Source organism: Ambystoma mexicanum, chromosome 9 (genome assembly GCF_040938575.1).
Source record: "Ambystoma mexicanum isolate Mex_15411 chromosome 9, UKY_AmexF1_1, whole genome shotgun sequence".
Taxonomy (NCBI): domain Eukaryota; kingdom Metazoa; phylum Chordata; class Amphibia; order Caudata; family Ambystomatidae; genus Ambystoma; species Ambystoma mexicanum.
In genome coordinates, this window is record NC_090931.1 from 847,571,288 (window position 1) to 847,598,926 (window position 27,639).

General features: G+C 49.2%; 1 protein-coding gene across 3 annotated transcripts in view; it reads left to right on the forward strand.

Moving 5' to 3' along the window:
• The window catches only part of LOC138488688 (uncharacterized), a 1,693,320-nt gene that overhangs the window by 1,347,819 nt on the left and 317,862 nt on the right, over nt 1-27,639 (forward strand). The gene's annotated exons all lie outside the window — the stretch shown is intronic.

The window sequence follows — 27,639 nt, forward strand, 5'->3', positions numbered from 1 at the left end:
AATCTTAAGATATGGCATTACCCATAGTGGCTAAATCACTGGTTGTGGAAAAAGGATATTGGATTTGTGTGATCGAGTTAATGCATTATCTTACTATGCCATTATCTGCCAATAGAGGGATCACTTTAGGGACAGGTCAACCATCTACATGGAAGAACACAGGATTTACAAATATCTTTCAAGGATGCCATTTAAGATATTTTGACGTCTTGTCAAGAAACATAGGGTCTCATAACAAATAAGGTGGTGTGGGTAAAACAGTGGTAATACTTTGGCCATTCTGTTACTGCTGCTTGACCACTGCATTACCACACTGCCATAGTACATGTTTGGTGGTACGTTGGAGGATATTCCTCCAGCAAAAAACTGGAGATCAATCTTCCACCTTACGACCAAAAATCGGGATAATTCGACATAATTAACGCTGGCGGCAATTCCCGCAGAAATCCCCCTGGATTCCTACAGACACTGAAAATGGTGATTAATACAGCTCTACTGCCTCCTGTAAGCACACAGGAAAATGCGGGACCAAGTGATGGTAACAGTAATCGAGTTTGGAGGTAAATTGTCGGATTACCACCAAACTCACAATGAGGCCCTTCCTCTTTAATAGTCATGAAGGAAGGGTTTTTTTAATTGGGGAAATAGTGTCAAATATATAAAAAAAATGAAAGAAAAATTTGATTGGAATTCGAAACACTGCAATAGGGGTATTTTGAGAAGATTGCAGTGCACTGATTTAAATAGAGACCTTTGCAGCGTTGGTCGGCCCAGAGTCAGTTTATGCTAAAACGCTAGCTTAGTAGTTTTAGAAGGTTGGCACACCTCCTGTCCCACGTTGCCCCTCAAGCAAAACAACCACATATGTCATTAGTTGACCGCTACCAGTATACCTCAGTGTCACGTGAGTTATCCCTCTTGCATATGTTTTTTGAATTATATACAGGAGAACCTGCTTTCTCAATGCTCAAAGACCAGATCCTTCTCATTAGCAAGTTGAACCTCCCCTGTTAACTGGCAGCACCCCATTCACGTAGCTCAATACCTGTTTGTAATGCTTAACTCTAGCCTTGCTGTAGAGCATGATGTCAACTTAGTGATAAAAGTAGGCTTTTGCCACCTATCCCCCCTGTGGGTGAACCTCCATCCCGGGCTGAACACCCTATAGAATACAGTGGGCTCAGGCATTGGTCAGACCTCCCCTGGGCTATTGTTACTTCATATCCTGTGGGATCCAAACCAAGACTCTCACAAACCTTCAAAAAGCCTTAGAGCGGGCAGTCTGCCTCATCTCTGAACTGGGTCTATATGACGCCATTAGCACTACCAACAAATGGCTTCACTGGCTACCAGTGAAACCACACCTGCAATGTCTTACTTTTTGAAAGCAGAGCAGGAGCACGGAGTGAAAATAACGTCTGCGATAGATTCTTGCTCCATTTTCAAAGTTCACATGGTTTAACTCCAGCATATATTCTGCTGACGATAAAGTAATAGATTCCTAGGAAATTGGCTTGCATTTAGTACTTGCTAAAAGCAGGTGAGTTCCATCGGAATCCATTGCAAATGCCGTCTGAAAAGCAATATTTGCAGATGGCATTTTCATTTTTTACCAAAACAAGTTTAAAATGAAAGATTAAAGAGGATTTCGACTATTATCAATACTTAATATTCCACTCTGTTTTGTAAAAGCTGTAAATTGTATGCAGAGGACCCGACGGCACATATATGCTAATGTTGGTTGTCACAAGAATGCAATTAGTAGTTTAACAAAATGACACCCAAAGACTAAAAGACTGTGTACATTCTTCAAAATGCCTTATTCCTAGAGATCTATAAGGGTGCTTCTCTTTTAGCAATCTAGCTGAAACCAAAGTCCTGCTTCTCAAAGATGCTGGCCCACCTCATGACTAATTTAACATGCTATGGGGTGCACCTGCCACACTCATGCTCTGCACTCTTTATATCCTTAGCTTTGCCTGGCATCTTGAAATGCCACAGACAACGGAAATGCTGACCATTGTAGGATGTTTTAACCAGGCGAAATCTAATACAGGGGAATTGTCCACCCACCCCAAACAGGTACACACAATTCTCCTTTATTAAAGAAAGTTCTTTGTATAAATCTGGGCCCCCAAATGCAATAGCATTGATTCCCTCCCCTTTTGGGACAGAAAACACACTAGGTTGCACAGAAGGTCTATTTATTAACAATCAATATAAAGATACAAAGATAAAAGTTATTCATTCTTGGTTATTCCTCCGCAGTAGCCAAATTGGCATTCTTACCCAACAGGAAGTTGTCTACCATTGAAACTCCCATACACAGCAGTCTTTCAATAGCCTCAAGCACACTCTTGGTGATTGTGTTTCAACACACCGCTCCTTGCTGCCCATTCACAGTAGTGGCTGATGCCTCTGTTTCAGGCATTGGCTAAATCCTTTCAAAGCTTTGTCTAACAATGATCCATCTCCATCCTTTTGACACGTTGTCAACAGAACTAGGTGGTAACTGAAGAAGAGCTCCTGACCACCGAGAATGCTTTCATATAGCAGAGATATTACTTACAGGTTTTACATGGTCGGCGATAAGACCCTGTCAGAAGGGGAGGAGGGTGACCCCTCTCAACCTGGGGCAGAAGGCTCATCACAACAAAAGCCTGAGCAAACCCTGACCCAGATTTGGGAAGTAGGAGTTGGAGTTTCTCAGTCCCTGAAATTCCCCATGTGCAACAGATGTCTCCACTGGTACCACTTTTTATCTCCCAATACCTCCAGGTACATTTTCTGGCCACAGATCTTTCTTTTCTGATTTAGAACACCAACTCCAAAAATGAATTTGAAGGCAACAAAAAAAACCCAGACAAGAGCCAGAAGAGTGGAATAAAACACAACCAGGGAATAGACTGAGATCTTTCTGCCAAGCTAGATGGAGATACCCAAAATCCAAACTGACAATCCCTGACAGACCCCAGGCCAATGTGGAACCAGCAGAAAATGAACTGAGAGTGAGGAGAGACTGCAAGACGAGGGCAAGAGACACATAAACCCTATGCAAACCGATATGGCCCCAGCGCTCACCAACACCTGAGGAAAGCCACAAGGAGAATGAGCAACCCCTGGCTACTACCACATAAGCATCACTACACTACCTACCCAGACAGGGGGTAACTCTCGGATCTCTTATTCATTGCCACCTCTCTCTCAGCCACTAATACTACTGTAACACCCTCCATATCTGATCACTCAATTGTTTCCACCACCATCTCCTTTCCCCCCCTCTGACCTTTCCTCACCACTTGCCTCACCTATTACTAAAAGGGAATGTAAACCTTCTGCCATTCCCCCTTTCTCTCTGACCGACAGTTCTCAGTCTCCTCCTTCACACCTGATGAATCTTCCGGCAACACTGCCTTCTCCAGCCTCCAATCCCTGCTATATGACTCATTCTCCTCTCACTTCCCACTGCTTAGTTTCACCCCTATGTCTCAGCATCCCCAACCATGGATCATCCCCTTCATACACTCTCTCTGCACAGACATGCTTCGCATGCACAAGTGGAGGCGTACCCAAACACATGAGGACCTGAAACTCAACCTCTCTGCCTTGTACTCTCTCAAGTCCACTCTTGATAGAGTAAAAAGGGAATTCTACCTAACCCTCATTGACTCTCACTGCAGCCATCATCACTAGCTACAGGACACCTAAACTCACTGCTCACAAGTCTATAACTATCAACTCCACTCTCACAGCCAATGCCCTAGCTGAATACTTTGCTGTAATTATTTCCAAAATTAGAGACTCTCTCCTGACCTTCCTCCTCCTCCCTCCTCCTACATTTTGCATGCTGCCTACTCTACCATCATCCTCTGCCTCTATCCCCCACTTCAGTCACACTATTACTGACAAAGTGCTATATATACTGATGAAGCTAAACCCTCTTGTGCCCCATCAGACCATCTCGCTCCTCAGCTAGTCAAGCTTATTGCCCCTTTAGTGGTTTCTCACTATCCTGAACTCTTCAATCTGTCCTTCAACTCTTTTTGCTTTCTTTCTGTTTTAAAAACAGCCACGGCCATCCCTCTCCTAAATAAGCAAGGGACTGACCCAAATCTACTGGCTAACGTATGCCCTGTATCTCTCCTTCTGCAGTACTCCTAAGTGTTTGAAAGGGTTGTGTTCCACTGTCTTACCAATTTCTTAGGCATCCACAACCTTCAAGACCCCCTACAAACAGGTTTCTGCTCATGTCGCTCCACGAAAACTGCTCTTGTGAATGTGTCCAACTTCATCGCACTCTAGCCTACCCTCTATCCTAATTCTCCTTGACTTCTCTGCTGCCTTTGACACTGTCGATCACTCTTATCTCCTTAATACTATTTCTTCTTGGGATTCACAATGACGCCCTTAGCTGGACTGAATCCTACCTCACCAATTTGCTGTCTCTTGGAGCAATACCACCCCTCAACTCACTCCTCTAACTTTTGGTGTTCCACAAGGCTCTGTCTTGGGTCCACTCCTCTTTCCACTCTAAACCTCTGATCTTGGGGCACTAATCTCCTCATTTGGGTTCCTGTACCAACTCTTTGCAAATGACACCCACATCCTCTTCTCTTTTCCTGTACTCTCCTCTGAACACTCAATCAAAATGTCCAACTGTTTCTCTGCCATTAAATATTGGATGGCTTCTCACTTTCTGATGTTAAACTCTACCAATGAAAGGCGATCTTCTTCCCTGCCAAAAGCTCTCTCTCGTCTCTTCTTCTGCCTATCCAGCTCCCACCTGACACTCTCCCCTACTCTTCTTCAGCTAGAAACTTCGGCATCATCTATGACCCTTCGCACACCTTCTCTACTTTCATCTCAAAAACTGGAATAGCAGCTCTCCTCAACCACCTAAATATTATAAAAATCAGGCGTGTCCTTCCTTTCAACACTGCCAAGCATCTCTTAACCACTCTTGTCTTCTCTAAACTGGACAACTGTGCCAGCATCCTCTTTGGTCTCCCTGACTATGCTTTTTGCCCTCTCGACAAGATCGTTAACTTTGCTACAAGCACTCTCTTTGCACTCCTTCACTTCACACCTACTTCCTCGTACCATCAGCAGGCTGGATGGCTGACGATGCAAAACAGGTCCAGATTTAAATGTCTTCGCCTGGTTCACAAATCTATCCATGGTAAGGCACTACTGTATCTATCCTCCTCTATCCAATTCTAAAAGCCTTCTTTTAATCTCTGCTCTGCCTCCTTGAAAACTGTAATAACGTAAGTGAGGCGGTGGAAGATGCACACAATACAGCAAATACCCCGTGGCTCCTGACCTCTCTGTGCTTCCTCTCAGTTCCGCTCTTTCTCTCTTCTTGCTCACTTGCATGGAATTCTCTTCCCTCAACATCTGAGAAACAGTCCACATGGATTTGTTCAAAATCAAAGTAAAAGCCTAGCTCCTCCCCTCTGATTTACCCTCTTAACCTACCTGTCACACCCCTGCTAGCTAATTTCCCTTGCCTCTAGCCAGCCTCTGTCCCTCACTTCTTCTGACTCCACTCTAGCACTTCACCCATCATGGTCACATCCTGACGACAGCTGGCTATACCGCCTACCTGCACTTATAAATGTCCAATGTTGGTTTTCCTTAATCTATGTATGTCCACTTAAGAATTGTCCCCGGTGACTGTTCCATTTACTCCAATCCACAACCTGCTCAGAATGTCCCTCAAATTCACCCCATTGTAAGCAGCTCACCGCTTCCTGTAAAATCTGTTTTCTTATCTTTTGTACATTATTTTGTGATCAAAAGAGCATTGTTCCTGCTCTGTATAAATAAATACATATACAAATAAAATGCATTTTCTGAAACTCTGCTGGAAAAAGGGAAGGGGCTTAGTTTTTTTTTAAAGCCTCTCACCTGCGTAACACAGCTACTGGCTCCAGCGGGAAAAGAAAGATGCAGATTGGTGCCAAGAGGTGAGCGCTGTAGCCAAGGGAAGGAGGAAGGGGGAAAGACAGAACGAGCAGAACCACAGTAAAAAAGACAGAAGGAAAGGCAGAGTGTGGGTTGTTCAAGTGAGGTTGGAGGTGGACCGAGCGACTAGGCAGAGGATGGATGGAGAGATGTGCTGGAGAGCTGGAGGCAGAATATGAGTAGCATGCTGGTGAGGTATTTGTTAGGGAGAGTGGTAGTAGTTGTATGTGTGACAAATCAACTTCTAGGGCACAAGTGGTCCAGGGATGAATATCGGTTTCTGAACCATCAATCAGCCCCACACCTCAAGTACACCAGAAGGGATTCGAACAGATTGGAAACACAAGGAAATTATACATTTCGTTGTCCAATTTAGTTAATGTGGACGGAACAGCAGGCTTATCTCCGTAAGGTCGTGGATCGTTGGTTAGTTGCAACACAGTGAAAATACAATTATTACCAAATCATTAAAGGGACAGTCCAGTGAAGGTTGTATAACAATATCTACTTTACTATTATCACAACAGAAAGTTCGAGCACACTACAAAATACAACCCACCTTGTAAAGGAATTCAGAGGACAGACAGTTTCAATAAGGAAAGGGGATGCACTCCAGATACTGACAGGAGGGTAGTCGGTAAAGTAATTAATCACAATAATCCAAGGATACTTGGTTTCAAACAAAGGGAGCAATGGGTTGTAAAATGTCACTAGGGTCCTTCAGAGAAAGACCAGGAGGACAGAAACACAGTGTACCTTGTGCTTGTAGAAATTCTTGGTGCTCCACAGTGTAGAGTTGGTTTCAGGGCATTTTGCAGCTTCTGTGACAGAGTTCAAGATGGGAGACAGCTGTGGCTATCAGGCAGCAGGCAGTTCGGCAAGCGAGGCTGGACGGATGGCTTCAGGCTGGCCTACATGGTGACTCAAGTTCAGGAATCATCTCAGTGCTGGTTGGTGGGTCTAATGTAATGGTCAAGGCATCTCGGTTGTCTTTAGCGACTGCGGGACAACAGTCAGTGGTGCAGTCGGTTGCAGCTCAAGGGCACAACTGGCTTGAAAATGTCCTTTAAGGCAGATGCTGGTTGATGCTTGTCGGTGCACTCCTCCTAGCTTCTTCAATGGGCTTGTGTCGTCCTCTAAGGCGGACGTCACAAAGCTGAGGAAAGTGTTGCAGGCAAAGGCCTTGTCCTTGGTTTGGTCCAGAGACTATCTGGCACTTCCCACCTAGGAAGCTTACTTGCAGAGTCTAACAGGGCACCCTGTGTGCTTGCTTGGTACCAGTTCCAGAGCTGCTGGAGGGTCCTCTGGATTCAGTATCTCCCTCTGTTCCCTGGGAGATTAGGGGAGGGATCTTGCTTCCCTCTTTGGAAATCCTGGCATTCGTTCACTGGCGGAATGTGTAAGGCAGACTGTACCTTGAGCCAGAGTCCAAACGAGTTCTTCTTGTTACTCCTTGTAAAGTCTTTAGATGATCTGCCAAAAGAGGGGCTCAACCCTCTTTTAAAGCCAAATGGGTCTCAGTGATTGGTGTAGGCTAAGCCTACCTTAATGAACCAATCCTGGTCCCGACCAACAATCTTCTGTTATGCGTGAGGTCATAACCAGAGTGCTTTGAAAAAGGTAAGGTAAAGGGGTTAAAACATGTACTACTAGGTCCCACACATCTTCCTGTCTGTTGTGGATCAAAGGGTCCCTCTGGTTGATTGAGCTCACTGTGGTTCCTGATTAAAGGCAGGTCTTCCGTGAAGTTTTGGCGAGAACAGATTTTCTGTCTCCATCAAATCACATACTCATACCCTCTGAATGGGGTCACCCTGTGTGGGTTGCCTACTGTAAACACATGTACCAGACATGACCGCTCACTGTCATTGATACTAAGATGCAGGAGCTGGTTTCAGGTTGACACAGATGCATATCTAAGGTGTTGCGGTTTCCTGTCTTTTGTTTGCCCTGAGACCAGGTCTTTTGTGGGCCTGCTTAAATTAGCTCTCATCAGATGTTCTTCTTGGTGTCACATTCCAACTCAATGTGACAGGGGGGACTGTGCCTTTAGGCTGTGTCTACCCAGAGTGCACAGGTCTATGTGTATGTTGCACAGTGAACAACTGTTTTGTAGGAAAAGGAGCAATTCATTGGTTTCGACTCTATTGAGGCAGCTACAGAATCTAATCCACAGTTCTGGACATTGATGAATTAACCAAAGTGGATTTGCCTATACCCCTAACAAACCCCCCCTCGTTCTTGAGTTTGAGCAGCTGCAATACCAGCTTTTTGTTTCACTGAAACCAATGAATTGCTCCTTTTCCTACAAAACCGTTGTTTTTTGTGCTATCACGTCTATTTTGTTAATGGTTGAAAGGAAGTCAACGGCTTGGTCGTGTCATCTTGCTTACAGTAGCTTACCCTGTTTGTTGTTATTTTATGTTGCACGGTGACCATAGGAAAATGTGTGCAAATTAGCCCCACACATTTTCCACAGGTTGATCTACCATCATTCAATGTTATATAACATTTCCAAAATGCCCAGGTGAGCGCACACCCACTGTGCAGATGGTCAAATTACTCACAGTGTGCTTGTCGTGTAGTTTAGTGTAGTGTATAAAAGTGGAAGGTAGCTGTAAAGAAGATGGGTGAGAGAGAAAGCAAGATAGAGTTAGTGTTGGGAGTGGGGGTAGTATTTAAAGTGAGAGGGAGTGGGTGTGGGGGAGAGAGCAAGGATAGAGGAGATGAGGGGTGCATGGGGAAGGATGCAGGAGAGAGGTGGGGTAAGCATAGTGAGAGTGAGGGCAGTAGTAGAGTGAGAAAGGCACTTTATCGCTGGAAGGTGAACAGAGCACCATATCCTTGAGTAGGGGGTGAGGCAAGGGGTGTGTACACCAGCAGTAGTTGTGCAGAGAGAGTAGCAGTAGCAGAGAGAGTAGCAGTAGTACAGAGAGTGGAGTAGTAGTGTGGAGGAAGGACTAGTAGTTTGAGGCTGGAGTAGTAGTGTAGAGGAAGGAGTAAAAGACTAGTTGAGGCAGTAGGAGTGCATTGGCTGGAGTAATAACATTGAAAGGTGGAGGCAGGTAGTAGAAGGAGTGAAAGACATTGGGCCTCATTCCGAGTAGGGCGCAAAGGGGATACCGGGCACCGTTAAGGACATCGGTGCCGGTAATCCCTTTGCACCCTACTACGAGTTCCCTTAGCGGGTCCCTTCCTTAACACCTGGTTTTACCAGGCGTTAATATGGGACCCGCTAAGGAAAATCAGAGCCAATAACGGTACCGCCAATTGCGGTACCGTTATTAGCTACTTCCCCCTTCCCATTGAGCCCTATGGGGGCTCAAATGGGAATGGGGAATGGTTTGGTGAATGGGGACTTACCGGTCCCGCCAAGGTCAGACTGGACCGGTAAGTCCCCATCTCACCAAACCGGACATGGTACCGGTATGGGAGGTAGTCATGGCGCAAATAGCGCCATGACTACCTCCATACTGGGAATGAGGGCCATTGGCAGGACAAGGAAGACAGATGCAGGGGTTAGAAGGTGTGTTTAGCTGGATGTAGGAGAGTAGCGAAAGAAGGATAGTAGTAAGAGTCAGGGAAAGAAACATCTGGGTGTAAGAGTAAGAAGACAGATGGGGCTTGAGTATCTAACAGGGCATCCATACCCCTTAGTACTAACCACGGGATAGTGTAGGGCCAGTCTAGGAAATCCCTGCGTGAGCTTCGGCAGATAAGGATTGATTTGCTTTCTAATACTCTGAAGGAAACTGTAACTTAGAGAATACATTGTTTGATGATTGCAACATTACATATAAATGTATTCGGATCCAGACACTTTGTTGGATCTGCACCCAAATATGTTTTCATGACTCTTTGGGGGCCTCCTCGATTTCCAATCCGACTTAAAGCACTGGATAATAGTAACATTGTTTAGGAAATCACGACATCACTCCACTGATTTAACACTATAAAGTAAGCAGGATATTATTATCTTTAATCCTTGCCCATATAGGATAGGAGCTTGAGAAAGTGCAATTGCTATCCAGTGGTGGATTAAACCCTGCGGAGGCCCCTAGGCAGTTGAAATTAAGCCCCCCCCCATTCCCAGTGGAAGTTATCACCTAATACGTTTTTTAATTTCCTGCAGCGCTTTATTTTGATGCGTTGTCGCGTGGCGCCTAAAAGGAGTAGGGCCCATAGGCCGGTGCCGGCTTGGCCTAATGGATAATCCGGCACTGTTGCTCGCTCTGTTTTTCAGCATCATGCACAGATTCATTTCACTTCCTATTCTGGGTGTCAGACTTTCCTGCAAATGTGCAGAATAATTACCCAAGCCCGCTAGAGCTGCAACTCAAGTGTCTGGCATTCAACCTGCAGCCGCAGACAGTCACACTCGGGCAGCATTCATAATTATTCCGCAAGCCAGACGGAAATAATCCTGTCATGCACTCAAGTGGCATCAACAATAGAGAGTAATGCGCAAGGCGATGCCACTGCAGGGGACCCGGCGTAGGCGGCCGTGCGGGGGCTGGTTTCAGCTCTCCTGGGCATTCATTAAACTACAGGCCAGGGAGCGTGACTTTTACTGGGCCTAATTAGTGGCATGTCGGTGTCCAGGTAGCATCTAATCTCGGATCCCTTCCGCGAGGATGTTGTCACGTGGATCTCCAATGTCGTGCTGTGGGCGTGACGCAGAGCCACGTGTTCATTAGTCTTCTGTACTGAGAGGCTTTCTGTAAGCACGGGGATGTGCAGGCTCCAAACCCAAACACTGCCAACCGTGCACCCGAATCAAGCTGGGCTGAGTCTGGGGGCCTCTAGTGGGGGGGGGGGAGCTGTTTTGATAGTATGAGTAGGTAGACGTGTGGGTCTTTTTAGAGGGGGCTGTCAGACTATTCCTTGTAGATACTGTGAACGAAGTATAACTATATTGCTAAAAGGACCCAACTTACTGTCAATAGATTCAGGACATTACTCACGTATTTGAAGGCAAGCCTCATAATAAAATACTGAATCAATCCCCCAGTGGTGATGCTTAAAGTAAGCGTGGTACTCTCATATATGCCAGTGTTCAGCCACTGGCGTTACAGGGGCCCCCGCAGCCCCCGCGGTGCGGGGGGGCCCGCGGTGTGGGGGGCCCCACCAGCACATGGCTGGGAGGGGGCCACAGTAAAAAAAAAAAAATATATATATATATTTTTTTCTAAAAAAAAAAAATTTCTTTTGAAATTCACTCTGCATTCATAAAGAACATTTCTGTAACAGAAATAATTTCTTTATGAAGGCAGAGTGACTACAAAAAGAAACTTTCTTTTTGAAGTCTGAGGGCCCCCGTACCCCATGACATGGAAGACCCTAGGCTGGAGGCCTCCATGTCATGGGGTGGGGGGGGGGATAACCCTATGCCTTCAAAAAGAAATTGTTTGTTTTTGAAGCCACTCAGCCATCATAAAGAAATTATTTTGATTATGGTTCGGTCCTTAACTGAAATAATTTCTTAATGAAGTTATAGTGACTTAAAAAAGAAACAATTGGGCTCATTCTGACCATGCCGGTCCGGAAACAACGGTGCTGGTAAGCTTACAGGCACTGTTGTTTCCGGACCGGCATATTACAGGTCTGCCTGGTGGGGCTGCCGTGCCCGACAGGTCTGACCCTGCCAGGCACAGCAGCCACGGTAGGCAGACCTGTCACGGAAGCACCGGCACCGTTAACAATGGTGCAGGTGCTTCTGTGTCCCCATTCCCGTGGAGTCTGGGGTTTAACGAAATTACCGGCACCTGATTTCCCAGCCGCCGGACTTGAAATAGCATGGTGGCACCGGGAAGTCAGGCCATAGTAATTTTTTATGGGTCTGGCGGCAACCCGCCGGTAGCACCGGCACGGTTACCGCTGGACCCGTAGTGAGCCCCAATTTCTTTTTTAAGTAATAGGGCCCCCCTTCAACTCCATGAGGTGTGCGTGTATGAGTCTATGGTGAAAGGGTGCACACTCAAATGTATAGCCGGCTGCCTGTGTGTGTATGGTGAAAGGGTGCACACTTAAATGTATGGGTGGCTGTGGGGGTGTGCCTGCATGGTGAAAGGGTGCACACATAAATGTATAGGTGGCTACCTGTGTGAGTGTATGGTGAAAGGGTGCACACTTAAATGTGTGGATGACTGGGTGTGTATAAGGTGAATGGTGTGTGTGCTTGTGTACAGGGGCACAAGAAAACCTTCATTTGGGGGGGGCTAACCCTTCAAATGTTGGGAGAGGCGCTAACTTCACATGCGGTGGGGAGGGGGAAACTTATTTGTGTGGGCGCATCCAAATTATTTACGCATTTTAATGAGACTATTCTAGTGCAGATTCAATGTTACAAGCAGTTAACTCTCTCCTATAAGTCTCCTGTTCCCTCTCTACCCTTCCAATCACTCCCCTGGCATGCAAGTTCTAAACCCACATCACGATTTCAATCGCCTAAACAATGTGGAATTTGAATGCAGGTACTAACAGTGAAATGCTTTACGTTGGTAATTGCTGGGTTCTTGTTAACAGCAAAAACCAGGTGCCGTTTAAAATCTGTGTCTTGTTCGGTCTGGCAACTGTTCTAAAGGTTAGCCAAGTTGAGTCAATATAGCCCAAAATGTCAGGGGGGGTAGTGCTGAAGCCCAGTCAACTCAATGGTGTTGCGCTACTACTTGTTTTTAATGCCTTGCTTACTCCTAGCCCTATTCTTCCTCGTCCCAGTACTTATATACGAGGCAGTACGTGTGTTTGAGGCACTCTGCCTCATACAAAAGTACTGGGAAGAGGTAGAGGTACATGGAGGTAATGCCTGATTTAGCTACCTGTAATCTTCATCACTCCTAGTCCCACTGTTCCTCATCCCAGTACTTACCTATGAGGCAAGGAGCCTCATACGAAAGCTCTGGGACAAGGAAGAGGGATGCAGAGGTAATTCTGGGCCAAGGAGCTGATTGTGGAGGTTGGGGTGGTGGGTTTTAGGGAGAGTGGATGTGTGGGGGGGCAGGATTGTGTGATAAATCATAATGGTTGTCCATGTCCAGGCTAAGCAGGCATGATATGTGGTATTAGTGGCTAGAGAGGCATTTTGATTTAGCCAGTCTAGTCATTCCTCAGTTTGGTATGACTTTCTTTTAACTGGACATTTCTGATAAAGTGGTCCTGCTAACTTAAATTACCTGGCTAGATTGGCATTTGGGTGCTGCCAGTCTAGCCATTTCTTACTGCGGCATTGTATATTTTTCTGGGCATCTGTGATAAAATGATATGATGTGATTCAAGTCATTTATAATGCGCCTGTACACAAGTGTACACAAGGGAGGGATGATAGAGGGAGGACAAGACAAACGATCTCACTAGGCCTTGTGTCATTGTGAGAACGAGAAGTGCAAGGGAAAAGGGAGCAGGGAAGTGCAAGTGAGAGGGGAGGGGAAAACAGGGCAGCAATGCTCTCAGTAAGTGCAGCCAGGGCAGAGCAGCTATTGGTTGTGCAAGGAGAACAATGGACTGCAGGGTTACAGTTACAGCCCCTAAGTGCATGGTAGGCCCGGAGGCAGTGCAAGGGTGACCAATCAAGAAAGAGCCTGGACTCAGAGAGACTCTGAGGGTAGCCAAGCAGCCAGTCAGTACAGCAGACATGTAGGTCAGGAAGGTCAGCAGGGGGGAGAGAGAGAGCGAAAGCAGCAGAGAAGAGGAAAGCTTTTAGCTGCTTCCGAAACCTCAGGTTGTCCGCCTCAAGTTTGAGAGGGGCAGGGAGGCCATTCCAGTTGGAGGCACCAGCAGAGGAGAGAGGTCTACCCCCACTCTCTGCCTGGATAAATGTCTAAGCCTTAGAGAGTTGGAGGTAGCTGAGTGAAGGGTTAGAGAAAGAAGGTATTTTGGAAGAGAGCATTGGATTTAGTGTTGGCACTGGCCCCAGAAAGCCTTGTGGGCAAAGCAAAGGTTCTTGAACTTGATCCTTGCAGCCAGTGGAGAGATTTCAGGGCTGGAGAAATACAATCCCAGGGCTTGAGGCCAAGGCTAAGTCTTGCAGTCCAGTTCTGGATTATTTGCAGATGAAGGAGACTAGAGGAAGACAGATTGAGAAAGTGGCTGTTGCAGTAGTCCAGCTTAGAGACAGTGAGCTTCTGGTAGAGAGTGAGAAAGGGAAGAGTCCCTTTGAGGAGGAGCAGCTGGTAGTGGGACTTCTTGGTGATGTCCGAGATGTTAGGAGAGAAAGAGAGTGTGGCCTTGAAGATGACACCAAGGTTTTTTGCCTCGCAGCCTCGCAGGAAGGCAAAGGAAGAGGGCCCAAGGTGGTCTGCTATAGTGAGAGAGGAAACACAGTGGCAAGGGTCCCAATGAGAAGGATCTCTGTCTTACTGGCATTAAGGCAGAGATTGTTGGAGGCGCACCAATCCTGAATCGTGGATAGACAGTCAGGAATGAGCAAGAGAGGAGAGGAGGATGAGGGGAGCCTGAAGGAAAGCTGAGTCATCCGCACAACACTGAAAGTTAGAGGATAAGGTAGAGATCAGGGAGGCCAAAGTGGCCAAGTAGAGGTTGAAAAACCAGCGTGAGAGGATAGAGCCATGGGGAATGCCACAGGTAGAGACAGGTGGCGGAGAGAATGGGAACCCGATCGACCTGGGAGCGGAGTGGCGGTCCAAGTGGAAGTAGGTCAGTCACTCTAGGGTCTGATCTGTGATGCCCAGGTTCTCACAGAGTCGATTGATCAGGATGGCGATGTTGACCCTGTTGAAAGCAGAGGAAAGATGAAGGATGAGAATAGAAGGAATGCTGGAATCAAGGTTAGAGAGCAGCACAGGTGTTAAGGAGAGCAGTTTCCATGCCTCTGGCAGCTCTGAAGCCAGACTGATGGTCATGGAGACAACCAACAGATTCAGTGTGGAGAGTAAGCTGGGAGATGGCAAGCTTTTCCAAGAGTTTGCTCAGGAAAGGTGGAGACTGAGCGATAGTTTTCCAGCAGGTAGGATCAGCAGACTGCTTCTTGAGGAGTGGGTGCACAAGGGAGTGCCCAAAGGGAGAGGGGAACAAGAGTGATTACCGAAATCGGCCAAGGCTGGAGCGAGGGTGTCAATATGGGCTTTGATGGTTCTGGAGGAGCAGCGGAGCACCTGTTTGGACAACACTTTCATAGATCGCACTTGTCTAGAAACCTCGTCAGGTGTTGTCAGAGAGAAAGAGGAAAAAGGAGGAGGAGAGAAGAGATGGCAAAAATGGGCCGAGAGAGGAAGAGGACATAGAGGACAGGATGCCCTGAGATTTAGCAGAGAAATGAGAGGCCAGAGCTGTACAGAGGGCATGGGAGGGAACAGAAGAGGTATAGACCACAACAGGATTGACCAGTTCCTTGCAGATTTTAAAGAGTTTGGCCGTGTTGTTCGAGGCCATGGAGACACATGCTTTATTGTGTGCTCTCTTCTTGATGAGTGTTATTGCTTTGACTGGCATTTTGCTGAAAACAGTCTAGGTATGTCTAAATGTGTCCTGGCATTCTGTACTATAATGTTATTACGTGTTTACACTGGTCTACATTGTGCAGCCAGTTGGAAGCATTAATGTTCCTGTGCACTGTTGGTGACTTGCATGTATTGGATTGTGTTACCCTACAAAACAATTGCAAACACTCTGACTTTATAGCCAATTTATCTCAGAAAGTGTGCTGTATATTGCATTGAAACACATATTTATATCTTTTTCCTAGTGCAGTGTGCGGCATACCCCTTCAGCAGCACGTTCATGCGTATTGTGCAAGCGTGACAGTCTAGGCCGGCCCAGAGTGTGGCGCAACCCGTGATTTGTTGCTGAGTTGGGGGGCCCCCTCAGCATGGCTCGCAGGGGGGCCCCCACATTATGTGTTACGCCACTGTGTTCAGCTGAATGTGCTACCCAGTTAATTTCAACAATACCATGCCAGTTGGAAACACCTCAACATATTATCACTGCCAGGCCGTTTCTCCAGTGCCTATTCCGTGCTGCCCTAAATGACGACACAGCCATCTAGGTTTCAACATTGCTCCCAGAACTTTGCTCTGCCATATTCATCAATGCCATGCTTAGGTTAAGGCAATGTCATGCTCTATATTGTCCTCTGAAAATTGCGATGCCAGTTTAACAACACCATGGCTGTGTAGCCTCAGTATGCCATGTGGATGTTTACACTGCCTCCAGTGTAGCAATGCCATGCCAGTGTTTCCCCATGCATCTATGTACATCACTATGCATAGGTAAAGAGAAGGACACATTGGCCAATGTCAAAAGTTAACATTTTACCAGGAACCAATGATCAAGGACTGACAAGATGCTCTTTGTGAAGAGGAGTGCATTTCTTGTGTGTCCAGCCAGGTTATGCCAAGCGACACTTCTTGAGTTATGCTGGCCTTTGGTGAAAGTTAGTTTTTCTGTTTGGTTATTTGGTGGTGGGTGAGGATGTCTTGGTTGTCGTTGTTTAGAAAGTGATGCAGGATAACTTGAAGGTGGTGTGGACTGGAGAGGAGGTCATTAAAGGCCCATGAGCATGTGTTGGATTTATTTGTGAATTTGAGGAGCTGCACTGCAATGTGTTGACTGTTTTTCAGTAGGCTCCGACTGAAGGTAAGGACAGCAGAGAGAAGAGCATTGCTCCCATTGAGGTGGGAGAGGACCATGGCTTGAACCATGGTTTTTCGTTCTGAGACTTTTCTTTCTTGTAGATGTGAGCTTGGAAGGAGTGGTCAATGCCAGAAATAAGAAACCTGGTGTCTAAGGAAATCTGGTAGAAGAATCCCTTGAGCTTGATTTCTGTCAGGCTTAGGTGACTTGCCTAGTAGGATGAATGCAGTTTTTGTGGATTTCCGCTTCAGATAGGCATCTGACATACAGGAGAGGCAGGCTTTCAGGCAGTCGAAGCGTTCTACACAGTTGACCTTCCAGTAAAGCCATGCGTCATCGGTAGATTGTTGCAACTTGATGTTGTCATTGTTAAGGAGTTCCATTGGATCTATGTGATCACTGCGTGCCGCGTAATTTCATAAACGAAAATGCTGAAGGTGAAAAATGAGACGGCAGTGATCACATACATCACCCTTGACCTCATTCCACATACCAGCAACCTGCGGAACCAGAAGTAATTTTTATCGGCTTACATACCTTCACTCCGGAGATTCGACTCGCCTGTCTCCATGCGACATGCGTTTCCTATCCCTAAAGTGTGTAAAGACTTCCGTTACAAGGGACCTTATTTTTCGTCTTTGTTCAGTCAAACTTTATTTTCCGTGTCAAACCTTGCAACGGAAGCAGGGGACACACCCACAGCCCCCAAAATCCTGCATGCTGTATTTTCTGTCAAAGGGAAAGCGGGAGACACACCCGCAAACCCTGATTCCCTCTATTGTGAAAACGGGCATTCAGCATTTTCGGTACTGGCAAATGTGCAGTAACCATATATTCGGCATTTTATTTCCAGTATTTTGCAGTGATGCCGTTCCACCAATGGTTCCATGTACAGAATAAACACGATTGCAGAGAGGGTGGACTCTTGTGGGCCTCCACAGAATAAGGGATGAAGCGGCGATCTGTTTCAACCCATCTGGATTACTGGTATCTCTTTCCCAAGTAGGGCCATGAATCACTACAGAATTGTTTAGTTAAAACCCATGTGTGAAGCCAAGTTGTTGAGGCATGCTGTGCGATCAACAGCCTCAAAGGAAGTGGTGAGGCCAAGTCGAACTGTCAGGCGTTGTCTCCTTTGTCAAATATGTGAAGGGCATCATCTGTTATCAAGATGATGGTGGCAACCGGGTCGTAAGATGGGTTAGTATTTTTGAAGGAAACTGTGCTCTTAGACCCCTTTATGTTGCGGCAGGATTCAAGAATGGTGGGTTCAGGTGTTTGACTAGGATATAAGAATAGTAAATGCCTGCAATCCTTTTGGTGTTAGAGGCAGAGCCAGCGTTCCCAGTAGGCATTTAATGGACTATGAAAGCCAGCACTCAGTGAGTTCCTTGTTCCAGGAAAGGGTAGCGGTCTAAAGGGGATCTTGCAGCATGAAGAAACCATAGCGGGGCTAACCCCTACTATGGCCCCTACCCAGTAACACATCATATCTCGTATACTTTGTCCACACATAATGAGATGAGACAGAGACCTTTCTGAACTTTTGAAAACATATAAAATATTATTGGAAAAACACATGGTCGCTTTCTTAGAGTCATCCTATCGGGTGGTCCCAGCCCTGCTCAGGTCAAAAGTATGCCTGGCACAAAAACATCATCCTTTCGCGGGTGGCTCTGCCAATCCTGTAGTACATAGTCCAATTTCCAAAACGATGAGCCTTTCTCACTTCCATTTCTGCTCTTAGGAGAACGGCCTGTCCTGGTGTCCGACTGCCAGTTCAGTTACTCCTGTTTAGTCAATGGAGCGAACAAGGCCACTGAATCAGTTGTTGAGGAGTCCCAACCGTCCCTAGTGGTATCAGTGCCCGTCTCCCCCATCCTGGCTGATGCAGCCTGTGGTTATACATCCTTCTCTGGGACCGCCCTTGTAACTCCGCCACGCTTTGGGAGTGGAACCCCCGTGGCCCACAACTCCCCCACAAACCTCAGTTTGCTCTATTTCTCACCATCACACAGCCTTTGACATCACACACAGCAGCACTAGGTTGAAGGTATCTGTACCGGCATCGGACAGATGAATCCCATCTTTAGCAAAGTTTGCCGGGTCTCTATCGCATAACATCAGGTACCTGGCAAAAGCCAGCCCTTCCTGTTTCATAAAGCGTTCCATCTTTGTATTGACCCATCTCCTAGACTTTTCCATTGTTGTGTTGGACCCTGCTCCACGCCACACACTCCTCGGAGCATTTTGGGCCATGCTGTCTCTGTTTAAGGAAGTATCTGGCCTCTGATTCTGATGCCCTCCAGCATCTCCTTAAGTAACTGACCCATTCCCAAATCAGCAAGGTCATTACCCCTCAGGTGCACCATGAGCATCCTGGGTTCCCCCATCCTGGCCAGTTCTCTGTGCACCATAGGGAGCAAAGTGCGCAACCGCATGCCCGGTGTCCCCAGCCAGTCCAGCTCAGTGTCCTGAAATCCTAAGTGAGCCCCTCGCCAAGGCCCTGCTCGGGTCCTCTTTTCTGCCTGGGCGATGAAAGAATGGCCAATGACCCAGACTGTGTGACCTGCTGGAACAGAAACAAAACCACATGTTATAACATACGCCCTTTCCATCAGACCAACCCGCTCCGAACTCCCACTTTCCTCCTCACGCCCTCACTTCCCTGGAAGCCCAACGGTGTCCTGCCCTCTCAGTCGGATATACACCTACACATCTTCTGAATGGCTGAACCTTGCATACCTGCCTGGAATGCTGTCATCGCTGCCCCTATCCTGAACCCATGTGTTGACCACCCTTCCCCCTGGCACCCTACCTTCTTTAATGTCATTGCCAACACCCTGCGGAAAAGGGGACCCATCGTCGTGAACCAGGAGGTACCTATCCCCCCCTGGCCTACCCGATAATTAGTGAGAGAGTGACCAGGTGACAACTGTCCTGATTCGCTGCCCTCTATAACATAACTGAGCTACCCTTCCCCACTTGATCTGTCTTTGACCTTCTCACCATTATACTGACACCCCTGTCCGTAAATGTGACATCTCCCACTGCCACTGCCAGTGCCCTTCCGGAGTCGTCGCTTTACCAGTAGAAAACAGCTCGCTCACCCGAAGTGCCCCAAAGAAAGCTACTGCAAATACGGCCCTGAAGAGCCTGACCTCAAACCCATTGGAGCAGACCGCATCCAATGCACTCAGTAGCTTCACCAGCACCTCGAAGTCAATCGGCTTACAGCCATCTTATTTGTGCCCCTCTAGTTTGGCCCAACTTCTGATTGCAGCCCTTACCGAGAAGCCCTTAATGGTATCCCCCGCATGCCTTCGTTTGGCATAGAATGCTATGGCCGCCAGGTGCCCTGAGACCGAGCTCCTGGTCCGCACCTCTCTGTGAGCCCACACTAGAAACCTTTCCACCTGGGCCTGCAAATCCTGATCTGCACACCCCAAGTCCTGTGCCACACTCACAAACTTACTGTAGCCTCTCTGGTACCAGGCCCGGACTCCTGGTGTGAGCGAGCGCTCCCCAAGTTCTCGGAGCGTCGGATCCATGGCACCAGGTGCCACCATTCTGTCCTGAACTCTGCGCCCAGCTGCTGTGCCCTTGGATGAGCCTTCCGGAACTTCTTCCACAGAAAATGAGAAAGAGCATCAACCGCCGTATTAATAGTTCCTGGTACATGTCATGTCCTAAACTCAATATTCTGATACAAGCACACTTCCACCAGTTTCCATAGCAGTCCCAGGACCACCGGCATGAGGCAGATTGTAGGTTGATGCCCTGGACCACAGACTTGTTGTCGGACCATAAAACGGACCCTCTTATCGGACAACTCACCAGCCCACAGCAGGAGGGCAATCACGATAGGCAATAATTACAAAGCCGTTATATTCACCAATCTCCCCTTTTCTGCCACTGTGTAGGCCATCTCTGGGCACACCACTGTGTGCCCAGCATAACCCTGAAACCTTTCTTTCCTGAAGCCTCCTTTACATTTGCAGCTTGTCGCTGGTAACCCATGGCTTTCGCCACCGGCTGACCCCATTGTGCCCCTGCAGGAACCTGCGCCACATGGCTAGATCCTCTTTAACAGCCGCACTCAACCGCATGTGGCGATGTTTACAAGTTACTCCCACTGTTGCTTTCGTTAACCACCTGGCAAACACTCTTCCCACCGGCACTACCCTGGCTTCAAATTTGAGGTTCCCCAATGGTTGCTGTACCTGGCCCAGCGAAGTCCCTAGATAAGTTGATGTCAATCTCCTCAAGGAGCCCATTTACCATGTCGATTGGCAGCCTACAAGTGCCTTTGCCCGTGTCAATTTCCATTCCCATAAAGGTCAAAACATGCACGGGTGCCTGCGTTTTGTCCCGAGGCAGAGGAATGCTCAATTCACTCATCAGTTCCTGGAATGATCCCAGTGCAGCTCCACAATCCCCAGATCCCACTTCTCCAATAAACAAGAAATCATCCAAATAGTGCATGATGGACCCCTTTCGTTCCTGTGTGCTTACAGTCCATTCTAGGGAGGAAATGAACTGTTTAAAGAAGGCACATGAAACCGTGCACCCCATTGGCATACACCTGTCAATGTAAAATTGCCCCTTCCACTGAAATCCCAGCAGGTGAAAGCTATCCGGATGGACCGGCCTGAGGTCTGATTCAATGTCCACCTTTGCTAAAAGTACCCCTTTTCCTGCTGGCGTGACAAGCTCCATTGCCTGGTCAAAAGAGGAATATGTGACTGAACAGTAGTCGGGGTCCAGCCAATCGTTAACTGACTCCCACTTTGGATAGGAAAGATGGTGTATGAGCCTGTATTTGCCTTTCTCTTTCTTGGGCCCCAACCCCAGTGGGGACACTATGAAATTGGGAAGGGGTGGTGCCTTGAACGGTCCCATAATTCTCCCAAAGCTCTTTGTTTGCCCAATTCTTCCATCACAATCCCTGGTAACTTGTCAGCTGAGGGGAGGTTCCTTGCTAATCGTGTCGTCAGTGGCCCCACTTACAGAATACGGAACCAATCCCTGAACCCTTTGTACAGCAATTCCCTCTCTTTCGCCTTTGGATAATTCAGTAGCCAACCATGTAAAGCAGTCCCTTCTATGGGCGAGGATAGCCCCTATCGGACCCCCTGTTTTGGCCCCTTTCTCTTCCCCCAGCCCTTTGATAACATGCTGTGGACAGGTGGGACCCCTTATACTTCTTGCATGCGTGGGCAAATATGCACTCCTGTCCAAAGCGACAATAGCAGGTGTTAAAGCCCCTGCAGGTGCCCCTGCCCATGACGCCCCCATGGAAATCCTCCCAGCATCCTGCGCTCCGTTTTTGTCAGACCATTCACCTCGGGTATTCTGCCTGCTCCGAAAGGGCTGACATGTCTCCTTCCTTCCCTTGCTGTACTTACCCTGCCAAGCATGATGGGGAGGGATGTCCCCTCGCCAATCGGCTGGCTGGTTCTCTCCTTCCCCCCATGGACCACCCAACCTTCCATATCCTTCTGGTCCCAAGGCATACCTGGAACTTGTGCCATTTTTTACCTGAAATCCCGGACATAGTCAATCCAACCCGTGGACCCATAGTGCTTGTGCTCCTCCACTATTGTGTCCTTGCATTCCTATATGGCAGGTCCCTGTTCTGGGAATCTTTCCATCATCACTGCTGCTAACAAGGAAAATGACTTTGACCAGTTTTCAATATTCTCCCCTGTTCTATACTTTTTTTGTCTCTTCTTCTCCTCCTCCTTCGTTATAGTTACGTCAGGGCCCTGTGTCTCAAGTGACAGTAGTGAAAACAAATCAAAATAATCCCTTGCCCAAATATGCTCCTTCACCTGTCTAGGGATGTACCATGACAGTGAAGACTTCCCTGATAACTTGTGGGGTGATTGTTAACAGTGGCACTTGCCCCCCTGATGGTGCAGAAGTTGACTCCAACCCTCCTACTGGCGAACCCACAGCAGGCCCTGAAAGACAAGGCACCGGGGTTGGAACCCTCCACTTGTCTGAAAAAGACCACTCCCTTGGCCCGTCTCCTGAGTTCCTACCTCTAGAGATCCTCGCTGTGACCCTGCGAAAGCAGCCATCCCCACAGGTTGTTCCTGAATTCCCCTTGGCCCCACTGCATTTTGACCCCGCAGTTCCTCCTGACCCGCATTCCATAGTTGCAGCATTTGATCCATGAACCTTGTCATCTCCATTTTTGCCCATTCCATACTCTGGTTGTGTGTCGTAGCCCCTCGCACTACTTGTGCCCCGCAGTTCCCTGGTGCCCCAATCGCCCCCAGTGGCAGTACTGGCCCAGCATTATTTAATGTGACTGCAGGTAATCCTTCCACCCCAACCTCAGGTTGTCCCCCACTAACCACCTGCAAAACCTGCCCTATGGGCGACAAAGGCATAGTGACACCCGGCATCGTGATTACCTCAACCGTGGCCACTTCGCCCTTTGTTTACCTTGACGCCCTCCTCTTTTTAGCAGGTGTGGCCACAACCGGCTCCTGGACCGGAGGGGTAACAGCTGTGGCTGGGGGCATGTCCTGCGCCGGTTCGTCCTCGGACTGCTCCAGCAGTCTTTTTGCCCAGCCTGTCCCCATGCTGAGCACCCTCTCCTGGAATAGTGCCATCAGCTGGGCTGCCTCCATGCTCTCCTGGGACCTTCCTCTCTCAGAGGTGCTGTGCCATCACCGCTGTCTGACAAGCTTGGTGACCCCTGGCTGGACATTGTAACTTTTCCTATAATGTTAATAAATAAACAACACGTGGTTTCAGAACCACATACATGTTCGCCACCTGCCCAGAGTCGCCTTGACGCACCTCACTTGTGTATAAGAGCTTTACAAATAAACCATTCCTCCCAGTACCTGCCCTCTGACCATTCACAGTTGATGCCATTATCCCCCGTCAACAACCACCATCCCCAACCTGGTGTCGGCACCTCACCCCCATCATTCCTAATGCTGCACCTTTGCTTTAAAGCTGCCAAACCAGCCACCTGCCTGAGCCCCACTGCACAAACCGGCACACCCTTCTTACCGCTCTTGTATTGTCCTCCTTGTGCCTGAGACACACCTCCCTAAGCAAGCCTTCCCTGGAGGTGAGTTGGGAACCTGCAATATCACATGGGGAGATGATGTGATAACATTTCAAATGTAGCTGCATTCATTTGCGTGCGCCACTTCTACCCATTTTGTGTTTATACTGGCAGGCCGGGGGCTGAATGAGATGGGCTTATGAATGGACCGACAATCAGATGCAAGATATTTCGCTATGGTGGCAGGTAACCCAGTCATCTGCAATTTGGCATACTACATAAACCGATATTCTTGGGATAGCGGTCGCCGGTAGCCCGGAGAGAACAGCAGGCTAGGTAGCCCTGCCTGGGCCCTGTGAGTTGATTTGCTGAAATTTTTTTTATTGTTAACTTGATTTCGCGCTCCGAGCGCGTTGTGTGCCTGCTCCTGCTGCCCCCCCTCCCACTTCCTGGTCCTCCTCTCCTCCCGCCTCCCTGCCCGCCCACCCCCCCCTCTGATTGGCTGCCTGACTGTCCCCTTCTGGCCTACTCGACGGCCGTTCCCCCCCGCCCGCTTTCTTAGCTCTGCGGTGCGTGGGCGAGCGGTCGCCGGTAGCCCGGAGAGAACAGCAGGCTAGGTAGCCCTGCCTGGGCCCTGTGAGTTGATTTGCTGAAATTTTTTTTTTATTGTTAATTTGATTTCGCGCTCCGAGCGCGTTGTGTGCCTGCTCCTGCTGCCCCCCCTCCCACTTCCTGGTCCTCCTCTCCTCCCGCCTCCCTGCCCGCCCATCCCCCCCTCTGATTGGCTGCCTGACTGTCCCCTTCTGGCCTACTCGACGGCCGTTCCCCCCCGCCCGCTTTCTTAGCTCTGCGGTGCGTGGGAGAGCGGTCGCCGGTAGCCCGGAGAGAACAGCAGGCTAGGTAGCCCTGCCTGGGCCCTGTGAGTTGATTTGCTGAAATTTTTTTTTATTGTTAATTTGATTTCGCGCTCCGAGCGCGTTGTGTGCCTGCTCCTGCTGCCCCCCCTCCCACTTCCTGGTCCTCCTCTCCTCCCGCCTCCCTGCCCGCCCACCCCCCCCTCTGATTGGCTGCCTGACTGTCCCCTTCTGGCCTACTCGACGGCCGTTCCCCCCCGCCCGCTTTCTTAGCTCTGCGGTGCGTGGGCGAGCGGTCGCCGGTAGCCCGGAGAGAACAGCAGGCTAGGTAGCCCTGCCTGGGCCCTGTGAGTTGATTTGCTGAAATTTTTTTTTTATTGTTAATTTGATTTCGCGCTCCGAGCGCGTTGTGTGCCTGCTCCTGCTGCCCCCCCTCCCACTTCCTGGTCCTCCTCTCCTCCCGCCTCCCTGCCCGCCCATCCCCCCCTCTGATTGGCTGCCTGACTGTCCCCTTCTGGCCTACTCGACGGCCGTTCCCCCCCGCCCGCTTTCTTAGCTCTGCGGTGCGTGGGAGAGCGGTCGCCGGTAGCCCGGAGAGAACAGCAGGCTAGGTAGCCCTGCCTGGGCCCTGTGAGTTGATTTGCTGAAATTTTTTTTTATTGTTAATTTGATTTCGCGCTCCGAGCGCGTTGTGTGCCTGCTCCTGCTGCCCCCCTCCCACTTCCTGGTCCTCCTCTCCTCCCGCCTCCCTGCCCGCCCACACCCCCCCTCCCCTTCCTCTCCCTCTGCCTATAACCTCCCCCCTCCTGGGCAGCCCTCTGCCCGGCAGCCCCCTGCGGCTAAGGGCCCTAGGCCAAGGGCGACTCCTCAGCTGCAGCTCCCTGTGTGTCTGCAGGTGTCCGCAGGGGACGCCAGGCGCCAGCTCCCCTGCTCTCCGGCCCACCCCTCCTCACCTTGCTCACTGCATCCGCATGATGCCCCCCCCCTTTCCAATTTACTGTTAAACTAGGGTGCTTTTTTCTCCCCTCGTAGGATTCTCAAACTTAGGGGGCCCTGACCTATCACGCATTACTGTTTGCTCTGTATCGTGTTAAACTAGTGCCCTCCACTCAATTCCTGTCTGCATACTCGTGTCGTCCGCCTCCCCTCCTACTCCATGGTGCTCTCTATTTCGCCTATCTACTCTAACTGCTTCTCTATTGACTATCCTGCTCTCCTCACTAAATCTGGTAGGAAAAAGTTTAAAAAGGACATCCTGGTCTCCAACCCAGGCCTCCCTATTGCTGACACCTACACGAGCGCCTGCTCCAAGGAAACTCTCACTGACATTCTCTTTTTCGTGCCTTCACCTGACCTATGGACCCTTCACATGCTCTCTGTGCTCTCTCCTTTCTCCTCCTCTCCCATTAATGGTGGCACCCGCTGGGATGTCCTCTTGGCCCCTTTCCACTCCTCTAAGGCCATCATTAATGTCTATGCTAACGGGACCGTCTTGGTCCAAGGCCCTCAGGCCAACCTTCACCTCTTTGATAGACACTTCCCACGCCTCATCAACTTCCTCTCCTCTCCCACTGTCCCCCTTCTTCTGTCCTCGGCTACCTTGCCACTCCCCTCCCTCCCTGCCCCTTCTCTTGCTCCCTCTTCAACTCCTTCTCTAACACCTCCGCAGGACATACCTCTGATCTGCACCCCTCCCCGGAAGTTTTTCAAAGGTGGCAACCTTCTCCACATTGCCACTCTAAATGCTCGCTCTGCCATCAAGCACTCCTCTGATATCTGTCGCCTTCTTGAGGAACTGGACCTGGACGTCCTCGGTCTCACTGAGACATGGTTCACAGCCAGCTCTGCCACCAGCTTCGACACACTCCTACCTGACGGTTATAAGATCCTCTCTGTGCCCAGGCCCAACCGTTCAGGGGGTGGTGTTGCCCTTATCTTCCCTGAGTGGATTCCTGCCACTGTCACTCCCACGCAGACCTACTCCTCTTTTGAATGCCTTGTCTGCCGACTCTCTCTCTCTCCTAGCCATTCCCTTACCGTGGCTACCATCTATCGGCCACCTGGTCAAATTTCCTCCTTCCTCTCTGAATGGGCTGACCTCTCCTCCTCACTCCTGTCCTCAACCACCCAACTCCTCTTTCTCGGTGACTTCAACATCCACCTCGATGCCTCCTGTCCCCCCACTGGTCTCTTTCGCGAACTCTGTAACTCTCTCTCACTCTCTATTCTCCCGTCTGGGCCTACTCACTCTGCAGGGCACACTCTTGATGCTCTGATCTCTTCTGACCTTCCCCTCTCCCTTCCTCTCTCCACTCCTCTCTCCTGGAGTCATCACTTTCTCCTATCCTCCCACCTCTCCCTCCCTACCCCACAGGCAAAGCCACCCTCTTCACTGCCACCCACCTTCTCGGTCATCCGACCCATGAAGCGCATGTCAGTTGAGGCTTTCGCTGCTACCTTCTCGCCCCCTCCTCCCCCCTCGGCTGACTCCCACCCTGACACAGCCCTCTCCATGCTCTATTCCTCTATATCTGATACTCTCGATATCCTTGCCCCTGTCATGAGAATCCGCCTGAAGCCCAAAGCCAAATGTAACTCCTGGTATGACTCGGATCTCGTCACCCTAAAACGCAAGTGTAGGGTGGCAGAGAGGAAATGGCGTGCTTCATGTTCATCCTCTGACAAACTGGCCTGTCGCCTGCTCCAAAGGCATTACCGGCTCTCCGTTCTCACCAAGAAGAGAGCCCTTATCCAAGCCCACATCTCTGAGGCATCAAACAACTCGGCCGAACTCTTTAAAATCTGCAAGGAGCTGGCCAACCCTGCTGCAGTCTCTACCTCTCCTGTCCCCTCCCAGGCCCTCTGCACTGCACTGGCCTCGCACTTCATCTCAAAAACTCAGGACATCCTGTCCTCGCTCTCCTCCTCTCTCCTCCCTCCCTCTCTTCCCGGCTCTTCCTCTTGCTCTCTTGCAGCCGCCCCTCCACCCTCCTTCTCTGCTTTTCCACCTTTTTCTGCTGATGAGGTTTCCAGACAAGTCCGATCTATGAAAGCCTCGTCTAAACAGGTTCACCCCTGTTCCTCCAAAACCATCAAGGACCACATCGACTCCCTGGCTCCTGTCCTGGCTGACTTCTGCAACCACTCATTCGCCTCTGGAGTCTTCCCATCCCCCCTCAAGCACTCCCTTGTGCACCC